Source organism: Lissotriton vulgaris, chromosome 2_1 (genome assembly GCF_964263255.1).
Source record: "Lissotriton vulgaris chromosome 2_1, aLisVul1.2, whole genome shotgun sequence".
NCBI lineage: Eukaryota > Metazoa > Chordata > Amphibia > Caudata > Salamandridae > Lissotriton > Lissotriton vulgaris.
This window is the reverse complement of record NC_141687.1, coordinates 1,717,048,512-1,717,062,870: the sequence shown is the minus strand read 5'-3', so window position 1 is coordinate 1,717,062,870 and position 14,359 is coordinate 1,717,048,512.

The following is a 14,359-nucleotide window of genomic DNA, read 5'->3' as shown; positions in this document are numbered from 1 at the left end:
CTTGTGAACCTTGTTATATGTATGGCTGACCCGGCCAGGGGGCGCACCGCCGCATATGCATTGCGGTTCTGCTGCGGGTTGGAACAAACTGCGGATCAGACCTTTCTGGTGCAAACTTGAACGGGGGAGAATACGAAAGGCACACCCGTGATTACAGAACTATTTTACTGAATTGCAGCCTTCAGCCCACTGGGGTTTCATTGCAAAGACTACCGGTCCCAGAATGCTGTGTGGATATTTTACTCACCTGAGTGCAAATGTCACAATAAAAGAGGGACAAATACCGGTTTCTTGTTGTTGGCTGTCATTCGGTAGCAGAAAAGCCTTTGAAGAAGGGAGGATCCCGAATTGCGTCAGGCTCTGCTGAGGCTGGTTATGCCTTTCTCTCCTCCTGTGTGGAACGCGCTGATCGTGGAGTGAGCCCCGCCCTTTGGGTAACTTGTGAACCTTGTTATATGTATGGCTGACCCGGCCAGGGGGCGCACCGCCGCATATGCATTGCGGTTCTGCTGCGGGTTGGAACAAACTGCGGATCAGACCTTTCTGGTGCAAACTTGAACGGGGGAGAATACGAGAGGCACACCCGTGATTACAGAACTATTTTACTGAATTGCAGCCCTCAGCCCACTGGGGTTTCATTGCAAAGACTACCGGTCCCAGAATGCTGTGTGGATATTTTACTCACCTGAGTGCAAATGTCACAATAAAAGAGGGACAAATACCGGTTTCTTGTTGTTGGCTGTCATTCGGTAGCAGAAAAGCCTTTGAAGAAGGGAGGATCCCGAAACGCGTCAGGCTCTGCTGAGGCTGGTTATGCCTTTCTCTCCTCCTGTGTGGAACGCGCTGATCGTGGAGTGAGCCCCGCCCTTTGGGTAACTTGTGAACCTTGTTATATGTATGGCTGACCCGGCCAGGGGGCGCACCGCCGCATATGCATTGCGGTTCTGCTGCAGGTTGGAACAAACTGCGGATCAGACCTTTCTGGTGCAAACTTGAACGGGGGAGAATACGAGAGGCACACCCGTGATTACAGAACTATTTTACTGAATTGCAGCCTTCAGCCCACTGGGGTTTCATTGCAAAGACTACCGGTCCCAGAATGCTGTGTGGATATTTTACTCACCTGAGTGCAAATGTCACAATAAAAGAGGGACAAATACCGGTTTCTTGTTGTTGGCTGTCATTCGGTAGCAGAAAAGCCTTTGAAGAAGGGAGGATCCCGAAACGCGTCAGGCTCTGCTGAGGCTGGTTATGCCTTTCTCTCCTCCTGTGTGGAACGCGCTGATCGTGGAGTGAGCCCCGCCCTTTGGGTAACTTGTGAACCTTGTTATATGTATGGCTGACCCGGCCAGGGGGCGCACCGCCGCATATGCATTGCGGTTCTGCTGCGGGTTGGAACAAACTGCGGATCAGACCTTTCTGGTGCAAACTTGAACGGGGGAGAATACGAGAGGCACACCCGTGATTACAGAACTATTTTACTGAATTGCAGCCTTCAGCCCACTGGGGTTTCATTGCAAAGACTACCGGTCCCAGAATGCTGTGTGGATATTTTACTCACCTGAGTGCAAATGTCACAATAAAAGAGGGACAAATACCGGTTTCTTGTTGTTGGCTGTCATTCGGTAGCAGAAAAGCCTTTGAAGAAGGGAGGATCCCGAAACGCGTCAGGCTCTGCTGAGGCTGGTTATGCCTTTCTCTCCTCCTGTGTGGAACGCGCTGATCGTGGAGTGAGCCCCGCCCTTTGGGTAACTTGTGAACCTTGTTATATGTATGGCTGACCCGGCCAGGGGGCGCACCGCCGCATATGCATTGCGGTTCTGCTGCGGGTTGGAACAAACTGCGGATCAGACCTTTCTGGTGCAAACTTGAACGGGGGAGAATACGAGAGGCACACCCGTGATTACAGAACTATTTTACTGAATTGCAGCCTTCAGCCCACTGGGGTTTCATTGCAAAGACTACCGGTCCCAGAATGCTGTGTGGATATTTTACTCACCTGAGTGCAAATGTCACAATAAAAGAGGGACAAATACCGGTTTCTTGTTGTTGGCTGTCATTCGGTAGCAGAAAAGCCTTTGAAGAAGGGAGGATCCCGAAACGCGTCAGGCTCTGCTGAGGCTGGTTATGCCTTTCTCTCCTCCTGTGTGGAACGCGCTGATCGTGGAGTGAGCCCCGCCCTTTGGGTAACTTGTGAACCTTGTTATATGTATGGCTGACCCGGCCAGGGGGCGCACCGCCGCATATGCATTGCGGTTCTGCTGCGGGTTGGAACAAACTGCGGATCAGACCTTTCTGGTGCAAACTTGAACGGGGGAGAATACGAGAGGCACACCCGTGATTACAGAACTATTTTACTGAATTGCAGCCTTCAGCCCACTGGGGTTTCATTGCAAAGACTACCGGTCCCAGAATGCTGTGTGGATATTTTACTCACCTGAGTGCAAGTGTCACAATAAAAGAGGGACAAATACCGGTTTCTTGTTGTTGGCTGTCATTCGGTAGCAGAAAAGCCTTTGAAGAAGGGAGGATCCCGAAACGCGTCAGGCTCTGCTGAGGCTGGTTATGCCTTTCTCTCCTCCTGTGTGGAACGCGCTGATCGTGGAGTGAGCCCCGCCCTTTGGGTAACTTGTGAACCTTGTTATATGTATGGCTGACCCGGCCAGGGGGCGCACCGCCGCATATGCATTGCGGTTCTGCTGCGGGTTGGAACAAACTGCGGATCAGACCTTTCTGGTGCAAACTTGAACGGGGGAGAATACGAGAGGCACACCCGTGATTACAGAACTATTTTACTGAATTGCAGCCTTCAGCCCACTGGGGTTTCATTGCAAAGACTACCGGTCCCAGAATGCTGTGTGGATATTTTACTCACCTGAGTGCAAGTGTCACAATAAAAGAGGGACAAATACCGGTTTCTTGTTGTTGGCTGTCATTCGGTAGCAGAAAAGCCTTTGAAGAAGGGAGGATCCCGAAACGCGTCAGGCTCTGCTGAGGCTGGTTATGCCTTTCTCTCCTCCTGTCTGGAACGCGCTGATCGTGGAGTGAGCCCCGCCCTTTGGGTAACTTGTGAACCTTGTTATATGTATGGCTGACCCGGCCAGGGGGCGCACCGCCGCATATGCATTGCGGTTCTGCTGCGGGTTGGAACAAACTGCGGATCAGACCTTTCTGGTGCAAACTTGAACGGGGGAGAATACGAGAGGCACACCCGTGATTACAGAACTATTTTACTGAATTGCAGCCTTCAGCCCACTGGGGTTTCATTGCAAAGACTACCGGTCCCAGAATGCTGTGTGGATATTTTACTCACCTGAGTGCAAATGTCACAATAAAAGAGGGACAAATACCGGTTTCTTGTTGTTGGCTGTCATTCGGTAGCAGAAAAGCCTTTGAAGAAGGGAGGATCCCGAAACGCGTCAGGCTCTGCTGAGGCTGGTTATGCCTTTCTCTCCTCCTGTCTGGAACGCGCTGATCGTGGAGTGAGCCCCGCCCTTTGGGTAACTTGTGAACCTTGTTATATGTATGGCTGACCCGGCCAGGGGGCGCACCGCCGCATATGCATTGCGGTTCTGCTGCGGGTTGGAACAAACTGCGGATCAGACCTTTCTGGTGCAAACTTGAACGGGGGAGAATACGAGAGGCACACCCGTGATTACAGAACTATTTTACTGAATTGCAGCCTTCAGCCCACTGGGGTTTCATTGCAAAGACTACCGGTCCCAGAATGCTGTGTGGATATTTTACTCACCTGAGTGCAAATGTCACAATAAAAGAGGGACAAATACCGGTTTCTTGTTGTTGGCTGTCATTCGGTAGCAGAAAAGCCTTTGAAGAAGGGAGGATCCCGAAAAGCGTCAGGCTCTGCTGAGGCTGGTTATGCCTTTCTCTCCTCCTGTGTGGAACGCGCTGATCGTGGAGTGAGCCCCGCCCTTTGGGTAACTTGTGAACCTTGTTATATGTATGGCTGACCCGGCCAGGGGGCGCACCGCCGCATATGCATTGCGGTTCTGCTGCGGGTTGGAACAAACTGCGGATCAGACCTTTCTGGTGCAAACTTGAACGGGGGAGAATACGAGAGGCACACCCGTGATTACAGAACTATTTTACTGAATTGCAGCCTTCAGCCCACTGGGGTTTCATTGCAAAGACTACCGGTCCCAGAATGCTGTGTGGATATTTTACTCACCTGAGTGCAAGTGTCACAATAAAAGAGGGACAAATACCGGTTTCTTGTTGTTGGCTGTCATTCGGTAGCAGAAAAGCCTTTGAAGAAGGGAGGATCCCGAAACGCGTCAGGCTCTGCTGAGGCTGGTTATGCCTTTCTCTCCTCCTGTGTGGAACGCGCTGATCGTGGAGTGAGCCCCGCCCTTTGGGTAACTTGTGAACCTTGTTATATGTATGGCTGACCCGGCCAGGGGGCGCACCGCCGCATATGCATTGCGGTTCTGCTGCGGGTTGGAACAAACTGCGGATCAGACCTTTCTGGTGCAAACTTGAACGGGGGAGAATACGAGAGGCACACCCGTGATTACAGAACTATTTTACTGAATTGCAGCCTTCAGCCCACTGGGGTTTCATTGCAAAGACTACCGGTCCCAGAATGCTGTGTGGATATTTTACTCACCTAAGTGCAAATGTCACAATAAAAGAGGGACAAATACCGGTTTCTTGTGTTGGCTGTCATTCGGTAGCAGAAAAGCCTTTGAAGAAGGGAGGATCCCGAAACGCGTCAGGCTCTGCTGAGGCTGGTTATGCCTTTCTCTCCTCCTGTGTGGAACGCGCTGATCGTGGAGTGAGCCCCGCCCTTTGGGTAACTTGTGAACCTTGTTATATGTATGGCTGACCCGGCCAGGGGGCGCACCGCCGCATATGCATTGCGGTTCTGCTGCGGGTTGGAACAAACTGCGGATCAGACCTTTCTGGTGCAAACTTGAACGGGGGAGAATACGAAAGGCACACCCGTGATTACAGAACTATTTTACTGAATTGCAGCCTTCAGCCCACTGGGGTTTCATTGCAAAGACTACCGGTCCCAGAATGCTGTGTGGATATTTTACTCACCTGAGTGCAAATGTCACAATAAAAGAGGGACAAATACCGGTTTCTTGTTGTTGGCTGTCATTCGGTAGCAGAAAAGCCTTTGAAGAAGGGAGGATCCCGAATTGCGTCAGGCTCTGCTGAGGCTGGTTATGCCTTTCTCTCCTCCTGTGTGGAACGCGCTGATCGTGGAGTGAGCCCCGCCCTTTGGGTAACTTGTGAACCTTGTTATATGTATGGCTGACCCGGCCAGGGGGCGCACCGCCGCATATGCATTGCGGTTCTGCTGCAGGTTGGAACAAACTGCGGATCAGACCTTTCTGGTGCAAACTTGAACGGGGGAGAATACGAGAGGCACACCCGTGATTACAGAACTATTTTACTGAATTGCAGCCTTCAGTTCACTGGGGTTTCATTGCAAAGACTACCGGTCCCAGAATGCTGTGTGGATATTTTACTCACCTGAGTGCAAATGTCACAATAAAAGAGGGACAAATACCGGTTTCTTGTTGTTGGCTGTCATTCGGTAGCAGAAAAGCCTTTGAAGAAGGGAGGATCCCGAAACGCGTCAGGCTCTGCTGAGGCTGGTTATGCCTTTCTCTCCTCCTGTGTGGAACGCGCTGATCGTGGAGTGAGCCCCGCCCTTTGGGTAACTTGTGAACCTTGTTATATGTATGGCTGACCCGGCCAGGGGGCGCACCGCCGCATATGCATTGCGGTTCTGCTGCGGGTTGGAACAAACTGCGGATCAGACCTTTCTGGTGCAAACTTGAACAGGGGAGAATACGAGAGGCACACCCGTGATTACAGAACTATTTTACTGAATTGCAGCCTTCAGCCCACTGGGGTTTCATTGCAAAGACTACCGGTCCCAGAATGCTGTGTGGATATTTTACTCACCTGAGTGCAAATGTCACAATAAAAGAGGGACAAATACCGGTTTCTTGTTGTTGGCTGTCATTCGGTAGCAGAAAAGCCTTTGAAGAAGGGAGGATCCCGAAACGCGTCAGGCTCTGCTGAGGCTGGTTATGCCTTTCTCTCCTCCTGTGTGGAACGCGCTGATCGTGGAGTGAGCCCCGCCCTTTGGGTAACTTGTGAACCTTGTTATATGTATGGCTGACCCGGCCAGGGGGCGCACCGCCGCATATGCATTGCGGTTCTGCTGCGGGTTGGAACAAACTGCGGATCAGACCTTTCTGGTGCAAACTTGAACGGGGGAGAATACGAGAGGCACACCCGTGATTACAGAACTATTTTACTGAATTGCAGCCTTCAGCCCACTGGGGTTTCATTGCAAAGACTACCGGTCCCAGAATGCTGTGTGGATATTTTACTCACCTGAGTGCAAATGTCACAATAAAAGAGGGACAAATACCGGTTTCTTGTTGTTGGCTGTCATTCGGTAGCAAAAAAGCCTTTGAAGAAGGGAGGATCCCGAAACGCGTCAGGCTCTGCTGAGGCTGGTTATGCCTTTCTCTCCTCCTGTGTGGAACGCGCTGATCGTGGAGTGAGCCCCGCCCTTTGGGTAACTTGTGAACCTTGTTATATGTATGGCTGACCCGGCAAGGGGGCGCACCGCCGCATATGCATTGCGGTTCTGCTGCGGGTTGGAACAAACTGCGGATCAGACCTTTCTGGTGCAAACTTGAACGGGGGAGAATACGAGAGGCACACCCGTGATTACAGAACTATTTTACTGAATTGCAGCCTTCAGCCCACTGGGGTTTCATTGCAAAGACTACCGGTCCCAGAATGCTGTGTGGATATTTTACTCACCTGAGTGCAAATGTCACAATAAAAGAGGGACAAATACCGGTTTCTTGTTGTTGGCTGTCATTCGGTAGCAGAAAAGCCTTTGAAGAAGGGAGGATCCCGAAACGCGTCAGGCTCTGCTGAGGCTGGTTATGCCTTTCTCTCCTCCTGTGTGGAACGCGCTGATCGTGGAGTGAGCCCCGCCCTTTGGGTAACTTGTGAACCTTGTTATATGTATGGCTGACCCGGCCAGGGGGCGCACCGCCGCATATGCATTGCGGTTCTGCTGCGGGTTGGAACAAACTGCGGATCAGACCTTTCTGGTGCAAACTTGAACAGGGGAGAATACGAGAGGCACACCCGTGATTACAGAACTATTTTACTGAATTGCAGCCTTCAGCCCACTGGGGTTTCATTGCAAAGACTACCGGTCCCAGAATGCTGTGTGGATATTTTACTCACCTGAGTGCAAATGTCACAATAAAAGAGGGACAAATACCGGTTTCTTGTTGTTGGCTGTCATTCGGTAGCAGAAAAGCCTTTGAAGAAGGGAGGATCCCGAAACGCGTCAGGCTCTGCTGAGGCTGGTTATGCCTTTCTCTCCTCCTGTGTGGAACGCGCTGATCGTGGAGTGAGCCCCGCCCTTTGGGTAACTTGTGAACCTTGTTATATGTATGGCTGACCCGGCCAGGGGGCGCACCGCCGCATATGCATTGCGGTTCTGCTGCGGGTTGGAACAAACTGCGGATCAGACCTTTCTGGTGCAAACTTGAACGGGGGAGAATACGAGAGGCACACCCGTGATTACAGAACTATTTTACTGAATTGCAGCCTTCAGCCCACTGGGGTTTCATTGCAAAGACTACCGGTCCCAGAATGCTGTGTGGATATTTTACTCACCTGAGTGCAAGTGTCACAATAAAAGAGGGACAAATACCGGTTTCTTGTTGTTGGCTGTCATTCGGTAGCAGAAAAGCCTTTGAAGAAGGGAGGATCCCGAAACGCGTCAGGCTCTGCTGAGGCTGGTTATGCCTTTCTCTCCTCCTGTGTGGAACGCGCTGATCGTGGAGTGAGCCCCGCCCTTTGGGTAACTTGTGAACCTTGTTATATGTATGGCTGACCCGGCCAGGGGGCGCACCGCCGCATATGCATTGCGGTTCTGCTGCGGGTTGGAACAAACTGCGGATCAGACCTTTCTGGTGCAAACTTGAACGGGGGAAAATACGAGAGGCACACCCGTGATTACAGAACTATTTTACTGAATTGCAGCCTTCAGCCCACTGGGGTTTCATTGCAAAGACTACCGGTCCCAGAATGCTGTGTGGATATTTTACTCACCTAAGTGCAAATGTCACAATAAAAGAGGGACAAATACCGGTTTCTTGTTGTTGGCTGTCATTCGGTAGCAGAAAAGCCTTTGAAGAAGGGAGGATCCCGAAACGCGTCAGGCTCTGCTGAGGCTGGTTATGCCTTTCTCTCCTCCTGTGTGGAACGCGCTGATCGTGGAGTGAGCCCCGCCCTTTGGGTAACTTGTGAACCTTGTTATATGTATGGCTGACCCGGCCAGGGGGCGCACCGCCGCATATGCATTGCGGTTCTGCTGCGGGTTGGAACAAACTGCGGATCAGACCTTTCTGGTGCAAACTTGAACGGGGGAGAATACGAGAGGCACACCCGTGATTACAGAACTATTTTACTGAATTGCAGCCTTCAGCCCACTGGGGTTTCATTGCAAAGACTACCGGTCCCAGAATGCTGTGTGGATATTTTACTCACCTGAGTGCAAATGTCACAATAAAAGAGGGACAAATACCGGTTTCTTGTTGTTGGCTGTCATTCGGTAGCAGAAAAGCCTTTGAAGAAGGGAGGATCCCGAAACGCGTCAGGCTCTGCTGAGGCTGGTTATGCCTTTCTCTCCTCCTGTGTGGAACGCGCTGATCGTGGAGTGAGCCCCGCCCTTTGGGTAACTTGTGAACCTTGTTATATGTATGGCTGACCCGGCCAGGGGGCGCACCGCCGCATATGCATTGCGGTTCTGCTGCGGGTTGGAACAAACTGCGGATCAGACCTTTCTGGTGCAAACTTGAACAGGGGAGAATACGAGAGGCACACCCGTGATTACAGAACTATTTTACTGAATTGCAGCCTTCAGCCCACTGGGGTTTCATTGCAAAGACTACCGGTCCCAGAATGCTGTGTGGATATTTTACTCACCTGAGTGCAAATGTCACAATAAAAGAGGGACAAATACCGGTTTCTTGTTGTTGGCTGTCATTCGGTAGCAGAAAAGCCTTTGAAGAAGGGAGGATCCCGAAACGCGTCAGGCTCTGCTGAGGCTGGTTATGCCTTTCTCTCCTCCTGTGTGGAACGCGCTGATCGTGGAGTGAGCCCCGCCCTTTGGGTAACTTGTGAACCTTGTTATATGTATGGCTGACCCGGCCAGGGGGCGCACCGCCGCATATGCATTGCGGTTCTGCTGCGGGTTGGAACAAACTGCGGATCAGACCTTTCTGGTGCAAACTTGAACGGGGGAGAATACGAGAGGCACACCCGTGATTACAGAACTATTTTACTGAATTGCAGCCTTCAGCCCACTGGGGTTTCATTGCAAAGACTACCGGTCCCAGAATGCTGTGTGGATATTTTACTCACCTGAGTACAAGTGTCACAATAAAAGAGGGACAAATACCGGTTTCTTGTTGTTGGCTGTCATTCGGTAGCAGAAAAGCCTTTGAAGAAGGGAGGATCCCGAAACGCGTCAGGCTCTGCTGAGGCTGGTTATGCCTTTCTCTCCTCCTGTGTGGAACGCGCTGATCGTGGAGTGAGCCCCGCCCTTTGGGTAACTTGTGAACCTTGTTATATGTATGGCTGACCCGGCCAGGGGGCGCACCGCCGCATATGCATTGCGGTTCTGCTGCGGGTTGGAACAAACTGCGGATCAGACCTTTCTGGTGCAAACTTGAACGGGGGAGAATACGAGAGGCACACCCGTGATTACAGAACTATTTTACTGAATTGCAGCCTTCAGCCCACTGGGGTTTCATTGCAAAGACTACCGGTCCCAGAATGCTGTGTGGATATTTTACTCACCTGAGTGCAAGTGTCACAATAAAAGAGGGACAAATACCGGTTTCTTGTTGTTGGCTGTCATTCGGTAGCAGAAAAGCCTTTGAAGAAGGGAGGATCCCGAAACGCGTCAGGCTCTGCTGAGGCTGGTTATGCCTTTCTCTCCTCCTGTGTGGAACGCGCTGATCGTGGAGTGAGCCCCGCCCTTTGGGTAACTTGTGAACCTTGTTATATGTATGGCTGACCCGGCCAGGGGGCGCACCGCCGCATATGCATTGCGGTTCTGCTGCGGGTTGGAACAAACTGCGGATCAGACCTTTCTGGTGCAAACTTGAACGGGGGAGAATACGAGAGGCACACCCGTGATTACAGAACTATTTTACTGAATTGCAGCCTTCAGCCCACTGGGGTTTCATTGCAAAGACTACCGGTCCCAGAATGCTGTGTGGATATTTTACTCACCTGAGTGCAAATGTCACAATAAAAGAGGGACAAATACCGGTTTCTTGTTGTTGGCTGTCATTCGGTAGCAGAAAAGCCTTTGAAGAAGGGAGGATCCCGAAACGCGTCAGGCTCTGCTGAGGCTGGTTATGCCTTTCTCTCCTCCTGTGTGGAACGCGCTGATCGTGGAGTGAGCCCCGCCCTTTGGGTAACTTGTGAACCTTGTTATATGTATGGCTGACCCGGCCAGGGGGCGCACCGCCGCATATGCATTGCGGTTCTGCTGCGGGTTGGAACAAACTGCGGATCAGACCTTTCTGGTGCAAACTTGAACAGGGGAGAATACGAGAGGCACACCCGTGATTACAGAACTATTTTACTGAATTGCAGCCTTCAGCCCACTGGGGTTTCATTGCAAAGACTACCGGTCCCAGAATGCTGTGTGGATATTTTACTCACCTGAGTGCAAATGTCACAATAAAAGAGGGACAAATACCGGTTTCTTGTTGTTGGCTGTCATTCGGTAGCAGAAAAGCCTTTGAAGAAGGGAGGATCCCGAAACGCGTCAGGCTCTGCTGAGGCTGGTTATGCCTTTCTCTCCTCCTGTGTGGAACGCGCTGATCGTGGAGTGAGCCCCGCCCTTTGGGTAACTTGTGAACCTTGTTATATGTATGGCTGACCCGGCCAGGGGGCGCACCGCCGCATATGCATTGCGGTTCTGCTGCGGGTTGGAACAAACTGCGGATCAGACCTTTCTGGTGCAAACTTGAACGGGGGAGAATACGAGAGGCACACCCGTGATTACAGAACTATTTTACTGAATTGCAGCCTTCAGCCCACTGGGGTTTCATTGCAAAGACTACCGGTCCCAGAATGCTGTGTGGATATTTTACTCACCTAAGTGCAAATGTCACAATAAAAGAGGGACAAATACCGGTTTCTTGTTGTTGGCTGTCATTCGGTAGCAGAAAAGCCTTTGAAGAAGGGAGGATCCCGAAACGCGTCAGGCTCTGCTGAGGCTGGTTATGCCTTTCTCTCCTCCTGTGTGGAACGCGCTGATCATGGAGTGAGCCCCGCCCTTTGGGTAACTTGTGAACCTTGTTATATGTATGGCTGACCCGGCCAGGGGGCGCACCGCCGCATATGCATTGCGGTTCTGCTGCGGGTTGGAACAAACTGCGGATCAGACCTTTCTGGTGCAAACTTGAACGGGGGAGAATACGAGAGGCACACCCGTGATTACAGAACTATTTTACTGAATTGCAGCCTTCAGCCCACTGGGGTTTCATTGCAAAGACTACCGGTCCCAGAATGCTGTGTGGATATTTTACTCACCTGAGTGCAAATGTCACAATAAAAGAGGGACAAATACCGGTTTCTTGTTGTTGGCTGTCATTCGGTAGCAGAAAAGCCTTTGAAGAAGGGAGGATCCCGAAACGCGTCAGGCTCTGCTGAGGCTGGTTATGCCTTTCTCTCCTCCTGTGTGGAACGCGCTGATCGTGGAGTGAGCCCCGCCCTTTGGGTAACTTGTGAACCTTGTTATATGTATGGCTGACCCGGCCAGGGGGCGCACCGCCGCATATGCATTGCGGTTCTGCTGCGGGTTGGAACAAACTGCGGATCAGACCTTTCTGGTGCAAACTTGAACAGGGGAGAATACGAGAGGCACACCCGTGATTACAGAACTATTTTACTGAATTGCAGCCTTCAGCCCACTGGGGTTTCATTGCAAAGACTACCGGTCCCAGAATGCTGTGTGGATATTTTACTCACCTGAGTGCAAATGTCACAATAAAAGAGGGACAAATACCGGTTTCTTGTTGTTGGCTGTCATTCGGTAGCAGAAAAGCCTTTGAAGAAGGGAGGATCCCGAAACGCGTCAGGCTCTGCTGAGGCTGGTTATGCCTTTCTCTCCTCCTGTGTGGAACGCGCTGATCGTGGAGTGAGCCCCGCCCTTTGGGTAACTTGTGAACCTTGTTATATGTATGGCTGACCCGGCCAGGGGGCGCACCGCCGCATATGCATTGCGGTTCTGCTGCGGGTTGGAACAAACTGCGGATCAGACCTTTCTGGTGCAAACTTGAACGGGGGAGAATACGAGAGGCACACCCGTGATTACAGAACTATTTTACTGAATTGCAGCCTTCAGCCCACTGGGGTTTCATTGCAAAGACTACCGGTCCCAGAATGCTGTGTGGATATTTTACTCACCTGAGTGCAAGTGTCACAATAAAAGAGGGACAAATACCGGTTTCTTGTTGTTGGCTGTCATTCGGTAGCAGAAAAGCCTTTGAAGAAGGGAGGATCCCGAAACGCGTCAGGCTCTGCTGAGGCTGGTTATGCCTTTCTCTCCTCCTGTGTGGAACGCGCTGATCGTGGAGTGAGCCCCGCCCTTTGGGTAACTTGTGAACCTTGTTATATGTATGGCTGACCCGGCCAGGGGGCGCACCGCCGCATATGCATTGCGGTTCTGCTGCGGGTTGGAACAAACTGCGGATCAGACCTTTCTGGTGCAAACTTGAACGGGGGAGAATACGAGAGGCACACCCGTGATTACAGAACTATTTTACTGAATTGCAGCCTTCAGCCCACTGGGGTTTCATTGCAAAGACTACCGGTCCCAGAATGCTGTGTGGATATTTTACTCACCTGAGTGCAAGTGTCACAATAAAAGAGGGACAAATACCGGTTTCTTGTTGTTGGCTGTCATTCGGTAGCAGAAAAGCCTTTGAAGAAGGGAGGATCCCGAAACGCGTCAGGCTCTGCTGAGGCTGGTTATGCCTTTCTCTCCTCCTGTGTGGAACGCGCTGATCGTGGAGTGAGCCCCGCCCTTTGGGTAACTTGTGAACCTTGTTATATGTATGGCTGACCCGGCCAGGGGGCGCACCGCCGCATATGCATTGCGGTTCTGCTGCGGGTTGGAACAAACTGCGGATCAGACCTTTCTGGTGCAAACTTGAACGGGGGAGAATACGAGAGGCACACCCGTGATTACAGAACTATTTTACTGAATTGCAGCCTTCAGCCCACTGGGGTTTCATTGCAAAGACTACCGGTCCCAGAATGCTGTGTGGATATTTTACTCACCTAAGTGCAAATGTCACAATAAAAGAGGGACAAATACCGGTTTCTTGTTGTTGGCTGTCATTCGGTAGCAGAAAAGCCTTTGAAGAAGGGAGGATCCCGAAACGCGTCAGGCTCTGCTGAGGCTGGTTATGCCTTTCTCTCCTCCTGTGTGGAACGCGCTGATCATGGAGTGAGCCCCGCCCTTTGGGTAACTTGTGAACCTTGTTATATGTATGGCTGACCCGGCCAGGGGGCGCACCGCCGCATATGCATTGCGGTTCTGCTGCGGGTTGGAACAAACTGCGGATCAGACCTTTCTGGTGCAAACTTGAACGGGGGAGAATACGAAAGGCACACCCGTGATTACAGAACTATTTTACTGAATTGCAGCCTTCAGCCCACTGGGGTTTCATTGCAAAGACTACCGGTCCCAGAATGCTGTGTGGATATTTTACTCACCTGAGTGCAAATGTCACAATAAAAGAGGGACAAATACCGGTTTCTTGTTGTTGGCTGTCATTCGGTAGCAGAAAAGCCTTTGAAGAAGGGAGGATCCCGAATTGCGTCAGGCTCTGCTGAGGCTGGTTATGCCTTTCTCTCCTCCTGTGTGGAACGCGCTGATCGTGGAGTGAGCCCCGCCCTTTGGGTAACTTGTGAACCTTGTTATATGTATGGCTGACCCGGCCAGGGGGCGCACCGCCGCATATGCATTGCGGTTCTGCTGCGGGTTGGAACAAACTGCGGATCAGACCTTTCTGGTGCAAACTTGAACGGGGGAGAATACGAGAGGCACACCCGTGATTACAGAACTATTTTACTGAATTGCAGCCCTCAGCCCACTGGGGTTTCATTGCAAAGACTACCGGTCCCAGAATGCTGTGTGGATATTTTACTCACCTGAGTGCAAATGTCACAATAAAAGAGGGACAAATACCGGTTTCTTGTTGTTGGCTGTCATTCGGTAGCAGAAAAGCCTTTGAAGAAGGGAGGATCC